The sequence below is a fragment of the Antechinus flavipes genome, chromosome 3 (genome assembly GCF_016432865.1).
Source record: "Antechinus flavipes isolate AdamAnt ecotype Samford, QLD, Australia chromosome 3, AdamAnt_v2, whole genome shotgun sequence".
Taxonomy (NCBI): domain Eukaryota; kingdom Metazoa; phylum Chordata; class Mammalia; order Dasyuromorphia; family Dasyuridae; genus Antechinus; species Antechinus flavipes.
In genome coordinates this window covers 334,000,995-334,027,466 of record NC_067400.1, presented here as the reverse complement: position 1 = coordinate 334,027,466, position 26,472 = coordinate 334,000,995, and the positions used below count along the sequence as shown (strand labels likewise).

At 37.3% G+C, this 26,472-nt stretch overlaps 1 protein-coding gene across 1 annotated transcript in view; it reads right to left on the bottom strand.

Annotated features, from left to right (window-relative positions):
• The window catches only part of SPSB4 (splA/ryanodine receptor domain and SOCS box containing 4), a 134,765-nt gene extending 114,845 nt beyond the window's left edge, over nucleotides 1–19,920 (bottom strand). Inside the window, exon 1 of the mRNA XM_051985653.1 lies at nucleotides 19,316–19,920. The gene's annotated coding sequence lies outside the window, so the exon portion shown is untranslated. The remainder of the gene's footprint in view (nucleotides 1–19,315) is intronic.
• Between the last annotated feature and the right edge of the window lie 6,552 nt (nucleotides 19,921–26,472).

Here is a 26,472-nt window from a genome sequence, read left to right as displayed (position 1 = left end):
GGACTGCTCAAGCATTAAGGAAAAAAAGATGAATGCAAAGCAATTCCAATATATTTTTGATGGAAAGAGCTGTCTGCATCCAGAGAGAGAATTATGGAAACTGAATGTGAATCAAAGTATAGTATTTTCACCTTTTTTTTGCTGTTGTTTGTTCTTTCTCGAGCTTTTTTTCCTCTTGATCTGATTTTTCTTGCATAGTATTAGGAATATGGAAATATGTTTAGAAGAATTGTACATTTAGCCTATATTGAATTGCTTGTTGTCTAGGGGAGGGAGGGAGAGAGAAATAAAAATTTGGAACGCAAGATTTTGCAAAGGTGAAAGTTGAAAACTATCTTTGCATGTATTTGGAAAAAATAAAAAGCTATATTAAAAAAAAATGAGAGGAGTCTACCTTTCTCTCATTTGTCCCCTTTCTGTTTCACTATGAGCAACAACTGAGGGAAAAGAGTACAGAGACTGGAAGTACCAGTTTTTTTATATTAAGGGCTTTAGGAAGTAGAAATTCTTTCTTTGGTTATGATGCTCAGGTTTGGGGGAAGAAGAGTAGAACACGTGGTAGGGTGGGACAGTGATAGGCAAAAGAAAAGACAAAAAGAACTAGATGAAGATACCCAGACAAAAAAGACAATAGAATAACATGGACAAAAGATTAAAGTAGGGAGGAAAGACTTTGGGGGAAAGAGAAGCTGCTGGTTTGGGAAAGAACAATGAATTGTCTTTTCCCAAATGTACTTGCAAGTCACTGAAAGATTCTAAACAAGCCGTGTCCTCTCTCAGCCTGGTACCATATCTGCTAAGTGATGATGGATTAATTATCTCTAAGGTATCTTCTAGATTTAAAACTCTCTTTGCAGGGAAATAATGATGGAAATAGAAAAAAAAAAAAGAGGAACAGAGATAGAAAGAAGGAAATTTACAAAAAAGAAGAGAATAATGTGGTAAATATATGTCTTCATCATTACATTGGACAAGTTTTTCTGGTCATAACTAACATTAACCAGAGTTAGGTCTTCTAACTCAAAGCTTCTTAAACTGTGGGTCATGACCTTCATATGGGATCATAACAATGAAAAATTTGGCAACAGTAAAAAATTTTTGAATGCAACAACCAAAAATTAATTTGAAATCAAATGCATAATGAATTGAGGTGTTTCTGGCAGTACTTGCATAGCATGACTTCACTGAAGCTTTGGTTCTGAACACACAATGTCCATACTTTGCACTGGACAGGTACAGATGCTGCCAGAAACACCTCAGTTCAGATTCAAGATGGGGTCATGTAAAAATTTTTCACATGAAAAGGGGTCATATTTGGAAAAAGTTTAAGGAGCCCTGCTCTAATTCTTACATAAAGATCAAAGATTTTTTTCTCCTTTTTTCCCCTTACTCAGAAAAATGGATAATCACTTTAGAATGAGCAGAATGATGATAGTACTAGGAAATATCTGAGAATCCTATTGTACTAGAAATGACAAAAAAAAAAAAAATTACTTCATGAAACACAGAAAAACTGATGCAGAGTGAAGTGAGCAGAAACAGAACCATTTGTATTGTAACAAATATGTCATAAAAACAAACCATTTTGAAAGAGTCAATTTTGATCAATGATGATTCCAAAGGAGAATGCTGTCCACCACAGGACAGGGATGATGGACTATTATTTAGAATAAGAAGAATATTTTTTGAATGTGACCAATGGGGAAATTTTGCTTGATTGAGTTTATATGATACATTTCTTCCTTTTTTTTTCTCCAGCAGATAGAGGAAGGTGGAAGAAAAAATTATTATTATTATTTTTTTTTAACGAAAATCTCTGGGAAATATGGGACCAGTCAGAAGATCACTTCTAAAAGAGATGACATTTATGTAGTACTTTTTAGTTTATAGAGTTCTTTTTTATAAAAATCCTGTCAGGAAGGTAGTATGTATATAACTATTATCTACTCCACAGAGGAGAAAATTGAGACTTAGAGAATAAAATGACTTGTCCATACCTACCTCATAAATTTATCGCGGAAGCTGAATAATAATGCAAGGAGAAGAAGAGTCCTGAAAAGCTAAAATTTCATACAAATGTCAGCAACCTTTAAAAATATTGTTTTGTGTTCATTTTATTAATGTGCAGGTTCAATCAGATGACATTTTGGTAAGTCTTTTTGTTAACATACAATTAATCCCTTGAAAATCTGAACATAGAAATACTTCATATTGAACATCCAATGGGGATACAAACACACCTTTTCTAAAGCCTCCAAAATCTATTTCACAGAAATCTTTTCTTGTCTAAAAAAATGCTCAGCATAGTTATCCTGACCAGAAGAAATCCAATGGTTTTTAGATACTTACCTTTGTTGTATTTATAATCAACAAGAGCAGCATTTATTTAGGATAAGTTTTCTTTTGGAGAAGCAGCCTGGCATATTGGATAGAAAGTTGATATTGAAATTAAGAAGACTTGAACGTGAGTAGGTTGGACTAGATTATCTCCAAGTCCTTTTCCATCATTAACTCTGCGATACTATGAGCGTAAGTATCCAATTCTACACAGTGTGAAACTGTATATGGCAATAATAGAATATTACTGTGCTATAAGAAATTACAAAATGGAATGTTTCAGAGAAATCCTGGAAGACCTACATGAATTGATGAAAAGTGAAATGAACTGGAGAACAATTTATACAATAATAACATCACAAGGAAAAACAACTTTGAATTCCCTATACCAAGGTAAGGTTGAAATGGGTTCTTGATTTAGACATAAAGAGTGATATCATAAGCAAATTAGGAAAACAAGGGATAGTCTAGCTCTCAGATCTGTGGAGAAGGAATTTATGGCCAAAGAAGAATTAGAGAACATTATGAAATGCAAAATGGATAATTTTTATTATATTAAAAAGTTTTTGTACAAACAAAACCAAAGCAACCAAAATTAGAAGAGAAGCAGGAAAGTGAGGGAAAATTTTACATCCAAGGATTCTGATAAAAGCCTCATTTCTAAAATATAAAGAGAATTGATTTAAATTTATAAGAATACAAGCCATTCAACTGATAAATGGCCAAAGGGTATAAACAGACAATTTTCAGGTGAAGAAATTAAAACCATTTCTAGTCATATAAAAAAATGCTCTAAATCACTATTAAAGAAATGCAAATGAAGACAATTCTGAGGTACCACTTCACACCTCTCAGATTGGCTAAGATGACAGAAAAAGATAATGAAGAATGTTGGAGGGGAGCTGGGAAAACTGAGGACACTAATGAATTGTTGGAGGCGTTGTTAACTGATCCAAAAATTCTGGAGAGCGTATCCTTTGATTTAGCAGTATTTTTACTGGGCTTATATCATAAAGAGATCATAAAAAGGAGAAAGGTTCCCACGTGTGCAAAAATGTTTGTGGCAGCCCTTTTTGTAGTGGCAAGAAACTGGAAACTAAGTGGCTGCCCATCAGTTGGGGAATGGCTGAATTGTAATGAAATATGAATGTAATGGAATATTATTGTTCTATAAGGAACGATCTGCACGATAATTTCAGAACAGCCTGGAGAGACTTACATGAACTTATGCTAAGTGAAGTGAGTAGAACCAGGAGAACATTATACATAGCAGCAACAAGATTATGTAAATGATCAAATGTGATGGACTTGGCTCTTTTCTATCATGAGGTGATTCGGACCAATTCTAATAGATTGTGATGGAGAGAGAGCCATCTGCATCCAGAAAGAGGACTATGGGGACTGAATGTGGCTCATAACATAGTATTTTCACCTTTTTTTTTTTTTTGTTTGCTTGCTTTTCTTTTTTTTTCTTTTTTGATTTTTTTTTCTTATGCAGCATGACAAATGTAGAAATATATAGAAGAATTGCACATGTTTAATATTTATTGGATTACTTGCTGTCTAGGGAGGGGAGTGGGAGGAAGAAAGGAAGAAAAATTTGGAACACAAGATTTTGTAAGGATGAATGTTGAAAACAATCTTTGCATGTATTTTGGAAATAAAAAAACTAAAGTTATAGGCTAAATTTATATGCTTAAAACAAGAAATCAGCTATACATAATATCTGCAGTTTCATGTGCTATCCTTTTCTATTCTATGTATATAGCAATACCCATTTTATTTCATGTTTGTTACTTTCAGAATAAAAATAAATTATTTTTTAAAAAGTTAATTGGTGAGAAAAGGAGCAGAGGAAGGGACATGATTCATTAAAACACGTTCATTTCTGCTTGGATTATGACATAAAATCAAGGTAGACATATCAAGGGAAGGAACCAGTAGTGAAACAAATTTTTATTACTCATAGTAAATCCGATTGGTCAATAATAGTTACTTCCTTTTTAGTCCATCCAATGAAAAAAATTTTTATCTTTTCCTATTTAACCAGCTTTACTCCTTCCTGCTTGTCAGGTCAGGCACAGGTTGGGAGCTGAAATGTTACCAGGGTGTGCTTAGGCCTCTCCCTTCAGGGACTAAATAAATGCTTTCTCTTTGCATCTGAAGATGTCTCTGATTAATCTGGGTAAGGGGATCTAGCACCCATCCCACACTTCTTTCTCTGTATCTTCTTCCAAAGAATACTTAAAGTTGAAGGGACATTAGAAAACATTGTTCCTCATCCCCCTCTCTTTACAGATAAGGAAACTGAGGCTCAGGGAAGTTAGGCAGAAAGTAGGAGAGCAAGGGTTTTAATGCAGACCATCTGTCTGTAGACCCAATATTTTTCCTTGCATACCACAGTCTCCCTCACTTCATAGTTGTCATATTCCTTAGCCCATGTAAGGGCAATATCTTAACGCTATAAACTCAGGTACATAATGAATACTGTCTACTTTTAGGAAAAGAAAGGAACAGGACTAGCTTTATATGTAGATAACTGCTTTTGTGGTCTTATTTGAGGGAAAAAAAGGAATTCCCCCCTCTCCTTCATCTTCCATCCTTAGAGATTTTCCTTTGGCTCTGGAGCCACCTCTTTTAAAAATGCAAATACACCTGGGAGTAGGGAAGCATTAAGTCTTTTACACATTACTGTGAATTAGTTTAGGCTAGACTGGGCAATGAAACTGCTGCATGCCTAACAGTGAGAAGGAAGGGAAGGAAAAGGGCATTAAAGAGACACTTGACCAATTTCACTGTTTTGAAGATGATCAGCCCAGCAAGGGTGTTTTCCTGGTGAGTTTCTTTCAAAGTATAGCTTTCCCAAACATACCACCCAGCCCCACTAATCCCTTTTTGAGACAGTTTGGATTGTCCTCAAATAGAGAAGGTATTATTTAACCTAGAGGAGGGGGAGAAGGAGTGCATAAAGGCTAAACAGCCTTTATCTATAAGTAAACTGGACACCATAGCCCCCTCCAAAAAGACAGCTCTGGTTTCTTCTACCCTCCCCAGAATGTTTACATTAAAACTTTCCTCCACCAGCCCCAACACAAAACCCTCTTTTCTCCTCCCCACCACGGTGGGTGACTTCATAAACATTCCCAAGAGGTCTAGCAGCTTTCCTGTTACACTATGGGCACATTCCTCATCCACGTGGTTTCGATTTCCTATAATATAGATGAAAAATTGAACATACATCATTTCCCGTCCTTCCCAGTTAAGTAACAACCACTCTCCATCACAGAATGTAATCGCCAATCCCACCACGGAGCAGCAGATGTAGCAGCTTAGGGTCATGTCAAAGATTTGCAGATCCAAAACTAAAGAATAAAGTGGGGAGGGGCAGAGGAGAAAGGAAGTGGAAAGGGGCAGTTAGAAAGGGAGCCTAGTGTTGGGAAGTGAGTAGTTCAGAATTCAGCTTTGGTTACTTCAAGGCAGTCTTTGACCCCAAGGAGAATGCAGGCCAAAAAGGGTCATAGGGTATTCTCCTTGGGGAATGCTATTCATTGACTCCCATTCATATGCTGAACTGAGGGACTTAAAATAAGAAAAAGACTATAAGTGTCCCGGAGGGATGGAGTCCTAGTTTACTTTCCACTAATCCCTATCCATTTTTTTATATGCAGTCAATGGTTGGAAGAAAACTTTCTTTTTAGTAATTTTCCCACACACTTTCAATTTTGTTCTATTTTGTATTATTTTAAATGTTCTTTCCCTCCCAATTAGACTGAAAACTCCAGGAGGGCAAGGACTGCATCTTACTTCTCTACTAGGTGGTAAGCAATGGAGAGATTCCAAGCACTGACTATGGAATCAGAAAAACTCATTTTTGTGAGTTCAAACTAACACCTTTTGCCTCAATTTTCTCATCTATGAAATAAGCGGCAGTATCTTTGCCAAGAAAGTGTCAAATGGGAACATGAAGAGTCAGCAAGATTGAAATCACTCAACAACAACAATCTTTTCCTAATGTTGAGCCTGGCGCTATACATATAAGAAGTTACATTTGATTGGTAAATGTTTGTTGAACCAAACTCAAGACACTAGCTTCTCCATATCACACTTAAGTCACCATCTTGAACAGGTCTAAATTAGATAACTGTACTTTGTCTGCACTTTTACTTCTCAAAATCTCTGATTTCCTTAAAGGCACAATCCAGGGGCAGCTAGATGGCACAGTGTGATAGATCACCAGTCCTGAAGTCAGGAGGATCTGAGTTCAAAAATGGTCTCAGACATTTAACACTTCTTAGCTGTGTGACTCTGGGCCCCAATTGCCTCAGCCAAAAACACAAGGCCTTTCCTGGCTCCCTTAACTCCAATTTCAGGTGCTGTTGCTTTACAAGTACCTGCTTTAAGTGTTATGTATTTTTCTATATCTGTAAGCACAATATGTCCTTCATTAGAATGAAATCTCTGTGAGGGCAGAGGTGGTTTTAATTTTGTTGTTATAAATCGGGTGCTTACAACAGCATCTGGCATATAGTAGTTTTGCTCATTAAATATTTGATTAATTCTATGTTAGAGAAAAGGGAAGTCCATGAAAATTTTCTTAAGTATTAATACTAATTGCAATAACTATAATAATAGCAGCTGGCACTTTGTAACACTTTAAGATTTGTAAAGTATTTTATGATATCTCATTTTAGCTCATACCCACTTTGGGAGATACTGACATGGACTACCATCATTCATTTTATATTAACCCCATTTTACTGTACAAAAACTGAAACAGACAGAAGTTGAGTTACTTCAATTAATTGAGCAATAAATGTTTATTAAGTGCGTACTATGTTTCAGGCACTGGATCACACAGCTACTGTCTGAGGTCATATTTGAACTCAGGTGTTCCAGACTCCAGGCCCAGGGCTCTACTTTGTAGCCTAGTAATAACCAAGATTTCCCAAAACTCTGAAAAGATGATTTGTTAATATAAGAGCTTTGAAAGAAAAGCTAACAAAACTTCTCATAGCTGAAAAAAAAATGCTTTTGTCTACTGTCCATGTGTCCAACAACATCAGGTTAGTGAGTCTCTTGCTCCCATCAGTGGTACCAGGTGGTAGATAGGGCTCACTCAGGATTCCCTATTCCCTTGTGACAATACCTACCTCAGTGTAGAAGGAAGGGGAAGACATTTTCAGAGAATGACAAATGACCCATTTGTTGCTTCTCTGGAAAGCAGCTGTCTGTGGCAGGTATTCCACTGTGGCTAATGGTGAGTCATTAGGAAAAAAATAAACTGTTGTTCTGCACGGTATCCTCTCTATAGAAAAAGTGGCAGCCAAATCACTATTCAAAATGAGGGGCAAACAGCCTATTTACAAGTAAAAGTGTAGCTAGCAGAGGGTTACAGTCAATTCTAAAGGTTTGAATAAGACCTGTTAATTCTCTTCCCTGGCAGAAGCTGGTATAATAATGAGGCTGCAGGGAAGCAAATGTCATCTTCTTGACTGATAATCACCATGTTTGCATAAATGAAGGTAGGATTGGGTGAAATAGGAGCCTTCAAATCAAGTTATCTCATTTGTTCTTAAAAATCCTTTGGGGTTCACATTATTATTCCCAGTTTACAGAAGAGAAAACTCAGTTACAGAGAGGTTGATTAAGTTATCTAAGGGCACATAGCAAGTTAATGGTTGAACTAGCACTAGAACTCAGGTCTAATTTAGTAAGGAGCCAAGACAGAGTCTTAAAATACAGTGAATATGAGAAATGCTAAATTTCTTTCCAATGGACTACATCATTAAAAAAAAAAGAAACATATCCAATACCTGTGGGATTAAGCCTAATAATTCTCATTATGACCCCCTTAATTTATTCAGCTTTCTTTTGGATTGTCTTTCAATCAATCAATCAGACATCTGACCAGTTTTGGGTTTACTTTCTAGTTTAGGAAACTCCATGATTTCTCAATTCTGTTCTTGACCTAAAATCTAAGACCCTATGTCTTGTCTAGTAGTTCTGGTCCTGACTAAATTGTCATTTCTCCCTCCCCCTCCTGTCATTGAACATAACATGAGACACTGACATGGACTACCATTATTTATTTCTGTTTTGAGCTGTGAGGCCTACAGGCCCAATAGGAATGTTACTGGCAGATTAAAAAAATTTTGTCTGGGTTTTAGTTCATAGTTTCCATGGAGCACATCCCGATGTTGCCCATACCTCCTTTAACTAAATTACAAGATAGGTTCTTTTTAAATTAAACACTCTACCTATCTTCACTCTTATTTCGCATGGTCCTGAATAATCTAGGGACCTAAATTGAAGAACTCTTGGTTACAATATCATTGGCCTTGGTGCATTTTTCCAATGTAAAAAGGTCTATAATTGTAGTCAAGAAATTGGGAGTTCAAATTCCAATTTTGATACTGTTTTTGAGACTACAAAATAATCAACTTGATTTCTTTTAAATTTCAGTTTTCTAATTTATAAATTGGAAATAATATTAGTTGTGAGGAAAATACTTTATAGGCCTTAAATAATAACAATGTAAGTTATTTGAAAGTTCAAATCTAGTGTTGGGTTTGTTATTCAAGGCTTTCTACCACTTGGCCATTCTATCTAACCTCTTAGAATCACTCCATTATAGAGGCAGTTGGATGACACAATAGTTAACAGGCACTGGGCCTGGAGTCAGGAAGACCCTGTTCAAATACAGCCTTAGATAACTTACTGGTTGTGTGACTATAGGCAAATCACCAATTGCCTCAGTTTTCTCATCTGTAAAGTAGGAAATATTGTGAGAATCCCTTAAGATCTTTGCAAAGCATTTAATATATATAATAGATACCATATATAAATGCATATTTCCTTCCCTTCCCCTAATCTCATGCACACTTCTAATCCAAATGCTTCTTTTCCTTCCTCTGATCAAATACCCTTTGAGAGCTTTGCTGGCCTCTTCACTGTCAGCAGCCCACATAGCATGATCTGGGCATTTACCAAGACTTTTTATCCAATATATAAAGTCTTTCCTAACTTCTCAAAAATTTTGCTTATCTTGAATTCCATTTCTTCCATTAAGGTTTCCTAGTCAATGTTGATAATTCCCCTCCTAGATTAACCATGGCCCTTTACACTCTGCTTCAAGCATTCTAACACTTGATTATATCCAATTTACTGCTTTATTTATTACTTTGGAGAAGGAAATAGTAAACCACTCCAGTTTCTTTGCCAAGAAAACCCCAAATGGGAGTCATAGAATCAGACACTGAAAAATGACTTAATAACAACAAAAACTACTTTAGTAATTTATTACTTTATTTATATATACTTTATTGTACACTATTTCTATACTGTTCTCTGTTTAGTGTGTGAAAATATGTTCCTGAGACTGATTATAAAGCTTCTTGAAATCAGAGGCTGGGTACAGGATGGGTACATCTGGATTTTTTTTTCTTAAGCTTCATTCTCTCAAACCAATATGGATTACAAAAAGCATCAGAGAATAACAACTTCAACTCTCTCTCTCTCTCTCTCACCAAACTACTTATTTCCTCAGCTTCATTTGGACCCGGATGTTTAATTACATTATCAGGTATTGTACATGACTGAGTTCAACCCATGTCTGAACAATAAAACAGAAAAAACCAAATTGCCAATTTCACTTTCCAGTGCTCTGCTCGTGTGTAGTTGCTGAGAAGTTAGTCAGCAGCAAGAAAATGATGAAGTATGAATATTTGATTCTGAGCTTCTTAAAACAGCCCAGATGGCATTTTGTAGGGGACATCAGCTCAAGACTGCTACTTTCCCTAGGTAGTACAGAACCCAGAACACCAAAGTCAGAAATAGTGATTTTGGCTAGTCCCACTAAATTTCCTCTCATCTGGGAGGCCTGGGGAAAGACTGAAGCATACTTCCAGGATTCTTTGTAATTACCATGCAAATATGCCTTCCCTTCCCATCCTCCCCTTCTCAGGGATTAAGAAAAGTTCAAAAAAAAAAAAAAAAGAAAAGTTCATTCAATTCTACCTCCCCATCCCCCCTAATCTTAACTTCTCAAAGTCAGACCTAAAGGGTTAGTCTGAGTTCTATATATTTTTATATATGAATTTCTATTCATTTTTAAAACAAATAATTTTATTAATTTTAAGTATACATTATAACTTCCAAACAGATCCTGTTGTTCAGTTGTATAAGATTCTTCATGACCTCATGCGGAGTTTTCTTGGCAAAGATACTGGAGTGATTTGCAATTTCCTTTGTTCATTTGAAGAAAATGAAACAACTAGAGACAAATATGGTTAAGTGACTTGTCCATCGCTGAATGAGTGTCTGAGGCCAAATTTGAACTCAGGAACAAGAGGCTTTCTAATTACAGGCCTAGGGCTCTATCCACTAGATCATTTGGCTGCCAGGTAAGATAGGACCCTGTGTTTAGTGCAAAGGGTTAGACCATGGAAACCTGGAGTTCTACTTGTTTTATTTGCATCATCCTGTATTTGTTTAATCTTTGTCTTCTTCTTCTACAGAATGGAATATTTCTCCTATCTACTTCATAGGGTGAAGAATATATGGAAAATACTCTGTAAGGTATTATTAATACCATTTGCTTAAAGTTCCATGGACCTCAATTTCTGTATTTTTACAATGATGAGTTTAGATTGGATAAACTCTCAATTCCCTTTCAGCTTTAATATTCTATGATTCATTCATGGAAACTAACAATAAAGGCATTGAAGTCTTTAGAAAGAACTTGTTCATTATGTTCCCAGCAAATTAAATATGTTCCTAGAAATCCTTTGTACCTTATTAATTGTCTCAGCAAATCTTTTCTTCTCAAGAATCCAAAGGGAGATTCAAGTCCCACTTCTGCCCAAATTATCATGAATTCTGTATCCCTGGGACCCAAGACAATGTGGTTTTGTGGAATTACTCTATAACTTGGTTTCTATGGGAATCTTGTCTGTGTTTGAGGCCCCAAGGCCAGTGGGGTAATTCGTTAGCCTAGTGATGCAGAGAACAACTGGAGATACAGAGTAGTGCCTGCCTCTCAAAGGGGGAGAGGATGATGTGAAAGTAAGAAAATCTTATATAGATAGACAACCTAATGAGTCTGAAAAGGTTACTACTTCTTGGGCAAGATTAATTATGCCCACTTCACTTGAAAATTCATTTGTAGAAGACCCACTATTTGAACACCAGGTGGCAACAAGAATTCAGAACCTGCTTGTGATAATTTATGATAACAGGGGAATTAAAAATAAAATGGGAGTGGACCTCTATTTGCACAACAAAAATAGTTCTGAAAAGTTAGGTGTAAATTAAAATTTTAATTTAAACATTTAAAATGTATTAAGTTCTGGGCACAGATTTTTTAACCAAAGGATCATTTGGGGGGTTAGGGGGAAAGAAGAGGAGGGGAGGGAAATTCTTTTGTTAAAGCAAATAATGGAATATTCTTTTTTTTTTTTTTTTTTGAGGCAGTTGGGTTTAAGTAACTTGTCAGGGGTCACACAGTTAGTATCTGGTGCAGGCCCAGATTTCAAGGCCAATGCTCTACCCACTGCAACATCTAGCTATTCCTGTCAAATATTCTTAATGCTAATAATCAACCTATAATTTATTTAGCAAATTAAAAATCTGAGTAAATTAATAAATTATTTTCTTAGTATTTATTATTAGCAATTAATATAATTAGGAAAAAATTTTCTTAATATAAAGGCATGCTAAAATTATAAAACAAAAACATGCGCACATCAGGCTTGACCTGCCACACAATGGTTAACACACAACCTGTGTGGGCACATGAATATATATGTTTACAGATGTGCACGTGTATGTGTGTATGCATGGAGGTCTTTAATGATTTAAAACCAAACAGGTGTTGGGCTCCCTTCCCTGTGATGCCAGACAAGGTCGAGTTTCCTAGTCCCCCCTCCTTGTGCTCACTGAACTGAGAGAAAGTTATGAGAGGGTCTTGTCTGATTTAATTAAGCTGCTCTTGGAGGAGTGAGGAAGGTGAGGGAGGAAGAAAGTCAGACTGGGAGAAAAGTAAATGTATAATGAAAGAAATGAAGAGGAAATGTAATGGTCCTTTGATTTTAGAAATAAACATGCAAATAGTGTGATATATCCTGAAGTAAAGATAATTTTCAAGTCCTGCTCATTTCAAGAGACCCAGGGTCACTTGACCTAACCAAAGTCATTTGAGAAGGAAAAAGCAGGGTCAGCATTCAAAACCAGACACCCTGACTCTAAATTTACTGTTTATTCTATTAGACCACATAGCTTCTATTATGGGAGAAGAGGGAAGAATGAACAAAGAGGTCAGAACTCATGATTTCATCAGTATTAGGAATTTCCAGAGTGGAAAACACACTCCACAGTAATCCCTAATCTTGGAGAGTTAGTGATTTGGGGAAATAAAAGATTAAGTGATTTACTCAAAGGTAGCACAGCTTAAAATGCCTGTGGCTAGGCTAGAACTCAGGTCTTTGACCAGAATTATCAAGCAAACATGGTAGTATGATTGGAGGTCAGAACTCATGATTTCTTCAATATTAGGAATTTCCAGAGTGGAAAACACTCTCCACAGTAATCCCTAATCTTGGAGAGTTAGTGACTTGGGGGAATAAAAGATTAAGTGATTTACTCAAAGTTAGCACAGCTAAAATGTCTGTGGCTGGGCTAGAACTGTAGACGATCTGGAAACCAGATTTATCAAGCAAACATGGTAGTATGATTAAAAGATAATAGTCCCTTTAGAACTGGAAAGGACTTTAAGGAGCCATTTAAAGTCTCATTTTACAGATGAGAAACTGAGCCCTAGAGTTTCAATAGCTTGCCTAAGATCAGAAAAGGGGATTTGAACTGGGTCCTCTGACTCAAATCAGTTTATTTTCTCTAGTTCCAAGTAGTAGAAACAATACTGAAAGTATTAGTAGTGAAAGTAGTTAATCTTCACTAAAGAACTATATATATACAAAGTAGTGTCATTATTTCAGAAAGTAAAAGAGGCCTAAGGAAAGTAGGAATTATTAGAATCCCCAGGAAACCTGTTTAATTCGAAGCATAGATGAGGAAGTTTCCTTTTAATTACCTGGCAGTAAGCCAGAAGCTCATATGAAAATCATGGGCAAATCAAGGAAAATGAAATAATTTCCAATATGTGTATTTTATTCTTCTTGAAAGGGCAGAAAAAGGCCACCTTGAGCTCAAAGGTTCACTTGCCTTAGCCCAAATCCCCAAAAGTCAAATAACAAATACAGCCTGGGCAAATTCTATGCTGAATTCTAACAATCTTTTCTGAATATAGTCACATTACCTGAGCACTCAAATACTCAAGATTGATCCTCACTCTGTTATGTTTGACAGCCTTCAGATACCAAGCAGGCCAAATTATTAAATCCAACAATCAAATCAGCATGGGATAGAAAAAGGGGTCACTCATAGGTTTAACAAGTCTTGACAAAATTTGTAGTAAGGGGAGGATAGTTCACCCCATCTTCTCTACCTGGGGAACCCAACACATGGCAGAATGGCTAGTTACCCATGAGCCAAGGACACTCCTGAGGATATTCCTAGATCTGACCACCCTGAATTTTTTCTCCCCATATCCTCCCACTCCTCACTGCTTGTAGGATATATATAGCACTTAGTTACCAGGATCTCACTCACCTAATGATGCAAAGACAAGGGTCCTATGGTAACGGGTACGTGTTCTGATCGTTAAATTTTCAAAGTATTTACACCTTGAAAATTGCAACCACTCCAAATACGAGCTTGATTTATTGTTTTGTTTACTGTCCCAAATTAGAAAATTCATCAAAAAATGGTCATAATACACATTTAACTTAAGTATGTCTAAGACATCAAGAAGATATTAATAATGCAGATTAAACTTAAAAGTGTGTTTTGGGTAATTTCTTTTCAGAAACTCTATTACTAAACATTTACCAGCATACTCTAGGTCCTATTTTGTTCTCAGTTTTGATGTCAAATAATATCCTACTCTATGAAAGCACAACCCAAATGACATCTCTTGGATAAATTTTTCTCTAACCTTTATCAATGACAACCTTTCCCTTCAGACCTCATACAGAACTGGGTTAGTTTTTTACTTGTAAATTTACCTTGTAAACTGTACACTGTGGTAAACAATGTTTTGCTTCCTATTCCTATTAATTAAATGGAGATGATAGGTGTCTCATGGAATGTTTTATATATGCCCCAGTATAATTATGTGACCTTAGGCAAATTATTTAATTTTTTTTTTTTTAAATCTCAGTTCCCTCACCTATAATTTGGGGAGAATAATAGCATTTATCTCTCAGAATTGTCTTGAGGATCAAACGATATAATAATTGTAAAGCATTTAGCATAGTACCTGGCACATAGTAAGTGCTATATAAATGTTGAAGTAAATAAAATAGAAGCTGTCAAACAGGTTTACACTTTATTCTTTTCCCATAAAAACACACCAAGGCATTTCAACTTTAGATTACACCAAAACCAAGGCTAAGATTTTGGAATCATGAAGTCAAAGCAAAAAGAGTCTTTAGGCACCACTGAATTATAGACAAGAGTACTGAAGTCCAGATAATTTAAGTGATTTGACCTTTCAGACTCACAATCTAAGATCCTGGGATGGGCAGGTAGCTTCTTACACAGCAAGATTTTCAATCCAGTGAAAGTCTCCCATCCCTTCCAAAATAAGTTAATATTTATACAGAGATTACTAAATTTCAAGAATTTTGCTACTGTCTCAGTATTCTCAAGACAACCCTGGGAAACAGGTGCTATTATTCTCCTTATTTTACAGGTGAGGCAACTGAGGCAAAGGGAGGTTAGGTAATTTGTTCAGAGTCACACAATTAATAGAGATTTGAACTTAGGTCCTCTTGATTCTAAGACACACACAAGCTTGACCTAGAACCTAAATAATTAAGGTATTATAGGCCCATATTAAACTTCAAATTTGTTGGAAAGAAAGGGGGAAATGGTGAAACCATCATTCACTATTAATACCAGATTGCCGACCAATTCTTCAGAATGGGCAGGTATTTTAAAAGAATCTGCCTTTAAGAAAATGCTTCTCATACCTAGGATTCCAAAGCTTAAAATAAGTTATTTTAGGATTATCCATTGTTTTTTATCTGCACTTTCCCCTGACTCTCCCTAGGCCTATTCTAACCCATCAGGCTCCTCATAGTCTTCTCTGTATGTATGTCTCTTTTACATTTCCATCATGTCTTCAGCTGCCACTTTTCCCATTTTTCCCTCAAAAGATTTTTTCTTAAAATCTGGATATTTCTTGGGGGTAAGGATTCCTGCAATCTATGCAGGGCTCATCAGAACTGCTTTCCCAGGGTCTTCTCCCTAGTACCTGCAGTATTCAGACCACCAAGGAAGAGGTTATTATAACCCCTAATAACATTGCTGGTTGGTAGTCTATTACAGTATCCCAGTTTTCTTAACAGTCTACCATCAATTTGTCATCCACTGATATCTGTCAACCGTTCTTAAAATCTGTTTATATTTTCAGCCTTTAACCTCTAAAGGTGAAAGCTGGACATTTCTGGTCCTTAAACTCTCCTTACATATCACTATCACACAAGTACTTTTCTAGCACTAGAAACCAAGGTTTATCAAAACAAACATGGCAAAAAAAAAATTAAAAATTAAAAGCAAACATGGCAGCTTGATCATAGGAAGAGATGAAAAGTGTTTTAGAGGTCACTTAGTCCAGTCCTCTCATATTAACAGATGAGAAAACTGAGCTTCATATAGATGAAGTATGGTCTCCAGATCAGAGCATTGATTAGAACCATAAAGACCATCTAGTTAACCAATCACTGGCCTTCATTCAAAGAGAACCCAAGTCTACACTTTCATTCACATTCCACTTTAAGACACAGCAGGGGATAGGATGGTACTATAGCTCAGGATGACAATTGGGTTACTTAACACCAAGCCAACATTGAACAAAGAGAGGCAGGGGACATGGAGATTCAGACCAGTGGGAGGACAAGACCTCAGGTCTTAAGGAATTTACTTTCTAGTAAATAGGGCTAGAAAACAAGTCCAGGAGGCCAGAATCCTTTTTTTTAGCCTCCAGTGGGAAAGCCCACCGGTGGTTTCTCAAGTTGTCTCCCCTAGAAAAATGGAATTTTGCCTAGACTATCTGCCTTATTAGAAAATCTTAGAAAATGAGATCAGGTTTAGAAAGCAAAGCTTTCTATTGATGCTTCTAAGATTTACTGCAGGAAGGAATCTTTAGTCCAAAGCTCTCATTATCAGAGAAGGAAATCTGAAGATTACTGAGGGTCACTTGACCTAACCAAAGTCACTTGGGAAGGAAAAAAGGAGAGTCAGCATTCAAAATAAGGCACTCTGACTCTAATTTACTGTTTATTTTACTAGACCATGTAGCTTCTATATAGACCATGTAGCTTCTACTATGGGAGAATGGGGAAAAAAGAACAAGAAAGGAGGTCAGAATCCAGGATTTCATCAGTATTAGGAATTTCCAGAGTAGAAAACACTCTCCACAGTAATCCCTAATCTTGGAGAGTTAGTGATTTGGGGAAATAAAAGATTAAGTGATTTCCTCAAAGTTAGCATAGCTAAAATGTCTATGGCTGGGCTAGAACTCAGGTCTTTGACCAGAATTATCAAGCAAACATGGCAGTATGATTGGAGATCAGAACTCATGATTTCCTCAGTATTAGGAATTTCCAGAGTGGAAAACCCTCTCCACAATAATTCCTAATCTTGGAGAGTTAGTGACTTGGGGGAATAAAAGATTAAGTGATTTACTCAAAGTTAGCACAGCTAAAATGCCAGTGGCTGGACTGGAACTCAGGTCTTACTGATACCAAGTATTTCTTAACCATTATCTCACACTGTCTCTCAGCTATTATAATTCTAATAATTTTTAAAACTACTTTTGGCCATAATTCCCATGTTAGAAGACTTGATGACTTAAATAATATTGTCTTTCTTGACTTTCAAACACGTGGATATTGTCCAGCTAAAAAGTATAAACTTGTTCATGGGTAGTTTGTTGAAGGCGACAGCTAAGTTGGCTAGAACACTGGGCCTAGAATCAGAAAATCTTGAGTTCAAATTTACACTAACTGTGTGACCCTGAGAAAGGCCCTTAAACTCTGTTAACCCTAGTCCATTGGAGAATGAAATGGAGACCTGTCCTCAATCTTTGTCAAGGAAATTCCATGGATAGGCAGTATAGGTGTGTTGAATCCGTTGGTTCCAAAGAATGGTACCAAACTGAACAACTATATCTTATTGGGGAGATGAGGAAGCCTGCTCTGCTTCAGGGTTTGGTGGTTACAGACTGGGGCCACAAAGGATAGAAAAATAATACTGAACTAAAATTTGTTTCAATCTTACTTTTCTATTTTCTAAGAGAAAAAAGCACAGCCCTCAACAAAAAGAGGCACTGAGTAGTTAAATGAATGAATAAAACTACACATTTCACACATTATACATATGAAAATCTGATCAAATGTAGAGTTTCGACATTTCTGGTGTAATGGAAACATTTGTATTACTTCGGGAGTAAGGATGCTAACCATAAGGTAAGGTGTATGTGAGGATAGGGAAAGAGAGGATGTATCTGTCAATTATTACTTTGCCAATATCTTGGGAAGCCCAGTAAACTTGGAATGAAGGTAAATGGGAGCCATAGATCGAAGATTATAAGGGGATGAGGTTTTAAGATCTACAGGTAGTTCTCAATCTAGTGATTGGGAATTCTTGGTGTAATGAAAAAAATGAAAGGTCAGAAGACCGGATTCTAATCCCAGCTCTGCAACCAACTAGTTGTGTGACTTTAGGCTTAAAAATTTAACCTTTCAGTTTTTCATTCTGTAAATTTGGGCTAATCACACTTTCCCGGTCTAACTCCAAGGAATATACTAAGTTAAAAGTTAAAAGCACTATATAAATATCAAATATGTTAAAAGTGAAGGATCATATCTCCTCAGAAAGAAAAATTCAAGTCTTTAACTTCCTATTTTAGCCACAAAAACTGCCTAGAAACACACAAGAATACCTTTATCCTTTCTCGTAGCTGGAATGTGTTTGAGTGGCAGATTCTTTGAGAAAAAAGTAAAACCAATCATGAATCGAATATTTTTAGGCCAGTCAAATATGCTGAATTGGGAGAGAAGTACACAGTGGAAATCCATTGCCGGTAGAACAGTGAAACCCTATGAGCAGTGCTTCGAGATGGGATGTTTCTTAAATCATGCCATACTGCCCCAGAATAGCACGGATTTAACCCCTAGGAATTCTGTTACAAAAAGAAAAAGACAAAAACAAAAACAAAAACAAAAAAAAAACCAAAAACCCTTTGCTAACAAGGACAGAATTAGCCCTGTCTCGGGATGCCAGCCTGATTTAGAAGTCATGTAGAATCCGGACAGTCCTTTTGGCCTTTAGTTTCAGGGATATTCCCAAGGACTCTTTTCTTAAGTTTGAATCACAAGCCGGAAGACTGGGGGAGAAGAGGAGGGAGGCAATTAACTTAGCCTAATGTGCAACCTGGGCGATTTAGCCTCTGCGGGAGAGTGATGCTGGCAAAGGCGTTTACTCGGTTACTCAGAAAACCACCAAGCTCCCCGGAGGTGGGCAATAAATCAAACCGCCCGCGAACAAAAGGTGCAAAAGCCCCCCCATTGCCTGCCTGGGTCAGATGCTTGTCACATACAGAAAATCACCCTTCCTGTGTCTAAGGATCCCGGGCACTGAGACTCTCTGAGGAAAGAGGTTAGTGGGCTGGGAAGAAGTGAGGGTTGTGTGTGTTCAGACCGCAACAGCGTGCTATAGAAAAGCCTCATAAAGGCATGCATGGTGCTTAACTTGTAAAGCAGCCGGGATCCCATCAGTGCCCCTTTGAATAGCTTAAAATTCAAACCTCTCTCTAGAGCGGAGGAAGAATGAGCCATGGAGGGATTTTAGTACTTACCATAAAATACATATGAATCTAGTTATCGCCAAAGTGCCAGCCAATCTTCGGTTCACCGAGTCTACGAGCAAAGCCCCAACTCTCAGCAGCCGCGCCCCGTTGGGTGGCCGGGAGGAGGGGGTCTGGAATTCTGAGCTCCGCTCTCCTGCTCCGGAGGGCGAATCCTCCCCAAACTGACCGCGGTAGCGCGCAGCGAGAGAGAGAGAGCGCTCCCAGGCTCTCAGGAAGAAGGGGGCCGCCCCAGAGTTGCAGAGCGCTTGGAGAAGTTGGGAGCCTCAGCAGCGGCGGGAAAGGAACATCTGTCTGCTAGTCTGTCTGGGGCGGTCAGGGACGCCGCGGTCAGCGCGCGTACTCGGGCAGCAGAGGAGACATGGAGCGCGCCCAGCCAGGGTTGGGAGCTCTGTGTCTCAGGGGGCACCGGCCTTAGTGCCTCGGCCCCCCGGGCCCCGGCAGGCTGGCTTCCCCTGTACCCCGGGACGATGCGGTGTCTGCAGGGAGCTTCTCCCAAAGCAGGGTGGCTTTGTGCTGAGATCCTGACTTCTCCTGCTATAGCTATAGCTGTGGCTGTGGCTGTAGCTGTAGCTGCTGCTGCTGCTGCTGCTGTAATTGCTGCTACTGCTGCTGCTGCTGCTGTTGTTACTGCCACTGCCGCCGCCGCCGCCGCCCGCCACCCGCCGCCCGCCGGCTCCCCTCCTTGCAGGACAGGGAAGAGGCTGCAGCTGAAAGCCGATCTGGCTGAGCTCATCCCTGAAGGCCACTAATCCAATAGCCTGGGAAGGAGCAGCAGATGGCAACGCCCCTTCCCCCACCATCCCAGCTCCCGCTTGGCTTGGCCCAGCCCAGCCCTGCCCAGCCCGGCCCAGCCCGTCCCAGCTCCGGAGCTACGCTACTGGCTTCCCAAGGCCAACCGCTGGCTAGAGAGCGAAATGGATTACCCCATCACTGGTAGCCTTGATGTCATTTCATTTTATTCATTCATTCCATTTCCATTCATTCAGTTATTTATCTAGCGCCTACTAGGTGCATTAGCATTGTGGCGGATACACACATTTCCTTGTGAGCTTGCTTCGCTGCCAATATAAGGGCAGCCGAGGTGGACCAGGAAAGCTAAAAACTGCATCATTTCCTAAGTGTCCCAGAGCTTTCAGTTAATCACACTTTTTTATTTGCAAAGCAGCAATTCTAACCTCATCCTCTACGGCTCAACTCAAGCCCCACTTCTTCTGAGAAGCCTTCCTTAATCAACCTCTACACTGAATTTTCTTAGAATTGATCGGCATCCCTCCTTTGCCATTTATAGTCTGTTTAGGGTTAACTGTCTCACTTGTGTGTTATATTCTCAACTGGACTGACTGTAAGCTCATTTTTTTTTCATCCACAAATCCATCCATCCACTTATCCATCCAGCACTGATTATGTGTCTCCTCTGTGCATTAGGTTGATGTAGATACTGGGAAGATATACAAATATAAATAAAATAAAAATATCTACATTCAAAGATCTGACAGGATCTGGAATGAGATATCTGAATTTTAAAATATGTGAATAAGAATGAGTATAAATTTCTAAGAGGAATACAAATAGTGCAGAGTTTAAGATGAGGGAAAGATCATCGTTGGGGGTGGGAAACTAATATCAAGAGAAGACTTCATGGAAGAAGTGGCTTTGGAAATGGGTAAAGATGAAGGAGGAGAAGAGTACATTCTGCCAGTAGGGGATGTTGTGAGCATAAATATTAGAGGCAGAAAAGCTCGTTTGGGGATGAGGAAGCATCTGTAAGCTCATAGGGAGCAAAGGGTCCCTGAGAGAGAGCAATAAAAATTAAGGTTGGAAACATAAGTTTCAGGCTATTATTCTGATAAGGGCACTTAGAAAGGGTTGGGACAGGTCATAGTTCTATCAAAATAACCTGAGGATTAAAAATGTATCTTGAAAATCTCTAATTTCACCTTGGTAATTTGACAAAACCAACCTTTCCAGCTCTTTGTGGGCAAATCTCAAATCTTATTCTTTTCTACTCAGCACTCCTACCCCAGGACCTAAATAAGAACTGAGCATACAGTGAGTACTTAATATAGGCTTGTTGACTCATTCTTTTTTCTTTCTTTCTTTCTTTCTTTTTTTTTTTTTTTTAACCCCAGATTGTAATAATCCCTATCTTCTGAAATGGAAAATTGAGAAGATTCATTTCATGAAAACTGGCATACTTGCCACATTTGGAAAGGAAGAGAGAAGTAAAGGGAGAGAGATGAAGAGACAGAGGGGAAAAGGAGAAAAAGTATAGCTATAGTTAAAGTGGGAGAGGCAAGTGCTTTCCCTGAGGTCTGATTATGAGGCACTTAAGCAAGGAAAGGGAGCTTCTAGGCTGAATTTTATTCTTGAGTGTTATGGGCCAGAACTCTGTATTTGAAACAAGGATTCTTACAAAGTGCTAAGTGGAATTGATAAGACATTGGTTATCTAGTTTAGCATGTTGATTAATAGTTCAGTATGATTGATTTACTCTTACAACAAATAATGGTTCCCTAGTGATATAATGATTGGTTTATACTCAGTATACTGTAAATGATCTAATTATAATAAAGCATATAAACTGGGACAAACTCAGCCAGGACGGACTCATTACATTTCCCACTTTTGTAATAACTGGAGGCTGGAGCACAAGCCCTCAGAGAGTACTTAGAGATTCATTCCATCTCACACCACTTAGTGGTAAGCCTCTCCTCCTTTGCTTCTCCACTGAAATCAAGAGTCCTGAAGGCCTCCAAGAAAGCTAGCAGGGCCCCAGGCAAAGAAATTAGATTGTGAAGGAGATAATAAAGGATTTGGACTTTTAATACCTGGCTATTCTTGTGGTGATTACACTACTGAAAAGAAGGCTGGTCCAGAGATCTCCAGAAAACCAAACCAGAACACTACACTTGAGGAACCAGAATAGAAAAATAATGCTAAATTAGTGAATAAAAAGGAAAAGAAAAGAGGGGAGATTAGTTTTGATTAGACATGGAGGGATGACTATATGGATAGAGATGGAGATGGGAGAAATTATGGGAATTTTATTATTAATGATTATCTTTTTGAAAGTAATTATTCTCTTGGAGTAGTTTGAAATCCTTGAGTTTTAGGGATAAGTCATTCAGAACCTCTATATTTCTAATAGAGCCCCACATTAAATTTTTTTCCATCAAGCAAATATTTGTTCCTTAAATATCATATTCCAGACAATGAAAGTCACGCAGAAAAAAGGCATTCTTGAATTCCAAAAACTTATAATCTAATTGGGGAGATAAATTATATTCACATAAAGGTAATTAATATATGATTGTCATAGATAAGATGTCCCAAAAGTCTTAGTGCAGCTTTAAGCCTTATTTTAAAACATATTTACAGAGTGTTTAAAAAAATTCTGGAATGCACTTTATTGGTAATACATATAATAAGAGCTACTGTAGTTCAAAGGAGGGATTATTCCACTCAAATTTTCCCTCTCATATATTAATGCCATTTTTTTTCTTAATTCAGGGGCTGGAATGCATAGCTATATCTTCATAGGTTCATAGATTTAGATATGAAAGGAATTCCAATTCAACCCACACATGTTTACAGATGAAAAAACTTGTCAAGAAGGGTTTTTGGAGAGTTGTGTTTTTTGGAGGATCAACAGAGGTTACAGTTGAGGAATAGAACAATGGCTGGATCTCTATAACAAATGAAGCAAAGAAATCTAGTGAGTTTCTTGAGCAGTGTGCATGTCACAGGATTTAGAACTAAAAAGGAATCTTAAAAATTATCTAATTCAACCATTTCATAATATATGTGAAATTATATGGAGTTTCCCAAGGATATATAGGTTGTAAGTAGAAAATCTGCAGTTCCAATTCAGGTCTTTTCATTCTAAATTTAGTATTCTTTCCACCATATCCATGCTTAATAAATGTCAGTTAAACAACAGCCACATTTCTATAGTATATTAAGATTTACAAAGTGTTATTCTCACAATAACCTTGTGAGGGAGGATAGTGTAGATAGTATTATCTCCATTTTACAGAAGAGCAGACAAACTCAGAGAAATAAAATGACTTGACCAATATTATATAGTAATACTTAGTGCTCAGTCTATCAATAAAACATTAAAACAGAAAAGGGCATCAGTCAAAACCTCTCATTTTATAAATGGAGGAAACTAAAGACTATTGAAATAAAATTACTTGCCCAATATCACCAATGAATTAATGGTGGAGCCAAAATTAGAACTCAATTCTTTGGATTCCCCATTTAATATCCTTTCCATCAGTATACAAAGCCCATTTAGAGGCCTTATTTATCCAGATGGGCTATCCACACTGATCAAATGAAGTAGAAAATTCACTTCCTTTATGACAGAAATGTACTCTTCCCTGAGGCAAAGAGAAAAAGATCTCTCCAGCCCAGGATTCTGCATGATAAAAATATTAGTGAATCACTTAGAAAAGGTCAAGTTTGTCCTTAAAATGTCAAATTAAAGAGATAAAGGTTGTATAACATATAACCTTAAATTCCGTTTAATCATTAAAAATTCTTGTTTTGCCACTAATTGTGTTATGTTGGACAAGTCACCTAATTTCTCAGGACTCCAAGGTGCTTTCTATAATTTTTTTTTGAAATTCCATGTTGGAATTTCTCCAAAGAAGCAGCATTATGGCATGGGTCTAAAGAGAACTGATACAATATTCAATCCTTCAAACGTTTATATTAGACTATTGAGAGGTCATGAGCTTTGATTCATTTTTCTAGCAATAAACCTGTTTGTTATATTACTCCCTTAATTGGCCTGTCTTGTGGCAATATCCCTTGTGTGTCTAAGGGTCTAGAAGTAGTATCCTTTGGCCATGATGTCACAAAGCCTGGCATTGGAGGCATTAAAGCAACAACAGCAAACCCAGAATCCCCCTTTGCTGTGATTGATCTTTGTTTTCAATCATTTTCTTATTTCTAATAGGGGAATACTAACTATTTCTTCAATTTCCTGCTCTTTCCTTAGAGAATACCAATCATATTTTAATAGGAGTTGAGGAAATAAATTCAGTGTCCAGTAATTTCAGAGGTCAGGATTCTCAAGGGATTAACCAAAAAGAGGAGAATGATTAAAGAGACCTCAGTCAATTTCTTAAGGTGAAATTTTCATTTTTTCAGTAATTCATATTTTTAACTTCTCTGCTGATGTCATTGTGATCTTTGGAAATGTTATGTAAGGAGTCTGGACCAGATGGTCTCGAAGGTCCCTGTTAGCTCTGTTCTATACACTGACTCTTGTTTCAAAGATCTTCAGTCAGACAGTGTAACCATAACCAACAGTTATAGTTACCTAAATTCTCTTTTTTTAAACAAGGCATTCACTTTCCAGTTCAGTTAAGCCCACTGAATTGCAATGTCACTAACCATTTCAGAACATGGTAAATCAGGCAGAGATGCCACCTGCATCCAATAATTAATATGTATTCTTCACTCAGAGGCAGAGATCATTTGCCCAGAGAGCCCTAATTGTATTTCCTCTGAATTATTTGCATCCTATTAGATGATTTACATACTGACTGCGCTGTAAGATCCCTAACCCTTCCCCCATCCCCACCAGCATTTTCATCTCCCTTTTGTAGTTAGGTTATTAGAACTAGGGTAATCTCTGAGGAGTGAATTTTTGAATGAAAACTCTAGTATGCTATGGTGTAGATCTCAGCTAGGCTGAAATAAAAATTATAAAAAATTTAGACAACTAAACCATGGTACTACAAAACTAAAATAATTTTGTTTTGTAAAAAGTTGCACTTTATACTTTATTAGATGTTACTGAAGAGATATGGTCTTCTGATAACAAAAACAAACAGTGCTACACTATGAAGATCAGAGAACTCAGTTATTGTATTTGTTATACTAGAGGGATACAAATCATTGAAAAATCATGTCTCGGCCATAAGAATCTGAATATTATGTCAATATTTTTGTAAAGGTGCAAAGGAATTAGGATTTAAAGCTAGGAAGGACCCTAGAAATCATCTAGATCAGCTCCCTAATTTTAGAAGTAAAGGAAACAGGCTCAGATAAATAAATTATCTGAGATCTCAAAAGTATTAAGGAGTAAAATTGTGATCTGGACCCAGGTCCTGTGAATCAACTTCAGTTCTCTTTCCACAGTTTTTTTTTTTTGTTTGTTTTTTGTTTTTGTTTTCTGAACAAATCTATTTTGCTCCTCTTTTACTCTATTTTTAGCTGTTTTACTCTAACAGATGAGCTTTTTGTTTGAACTGTAATTGGATGGTCAGCCCCTGGATTAGTCACACTAAATGTCTTTCTGTGCAAAAGCACAAAAAATACAAAATGAAGGATGATGGGGAGCTGAGAAGAGCTTAATGCTGCCACAGGAACATTTGGATCCTAGGCTTAAAGAGATTTACTTGTAAAGAAGTCTGGGTGCACTACTTGGGGAAAGAAGTATTAGCACAGAAAATTCAGGCATTGTACCTGTGATTCTAGACATATTAATGACCCTCCTTTCATCTCTTATCTCTTGGTAGGCAATAGTGAGATTGCTGGTAAGGCAAGCATAATCTGATTGATTGACAAATCAAACATAAATGTGAAATGTCCTTCTTCATACTCTTTACTTATTCAAATTTCATCTATACTTCAAGACCTAATTCAAAACTTGACTCAATAACTAGTCCAGATGGAACCAATCTCTTTTTGAAATCCTGAGCAATCATTGTTGATATAATTCATTTGTTAATTAATCTAGTCTGTCATGAGGTGTTTTCCATTATTGCCTTGAAGTGTTATTTAAATTGTGTTCTGTCATTTAACTGCACAAGAGATGTGTGTGCTCAAACAGATTATAAGTATTTAAGTGAGGTAATGGAAACTATGTTTTCTCAAGAAAATTTAGGTTTAATCCTGGCTCTGTCATCAATCCCTTGTGTAACCAGAAGTAAGTTACTTAACCCTATTGGGCCTTTTCTCCTGTAAGAAGTATATTTGTGGGGGAGAGGGGAAATGCCATTGAATTAGTTAAGATAAATTGTGGAACATGCCACAGGTGAACTAAGAATTAGAATAATCTTTCAGGAAAGCAATTTGGTTGTATATAATTGTTGTGCCATAGTTCCCTTTTAATGTCTTGACCCAAT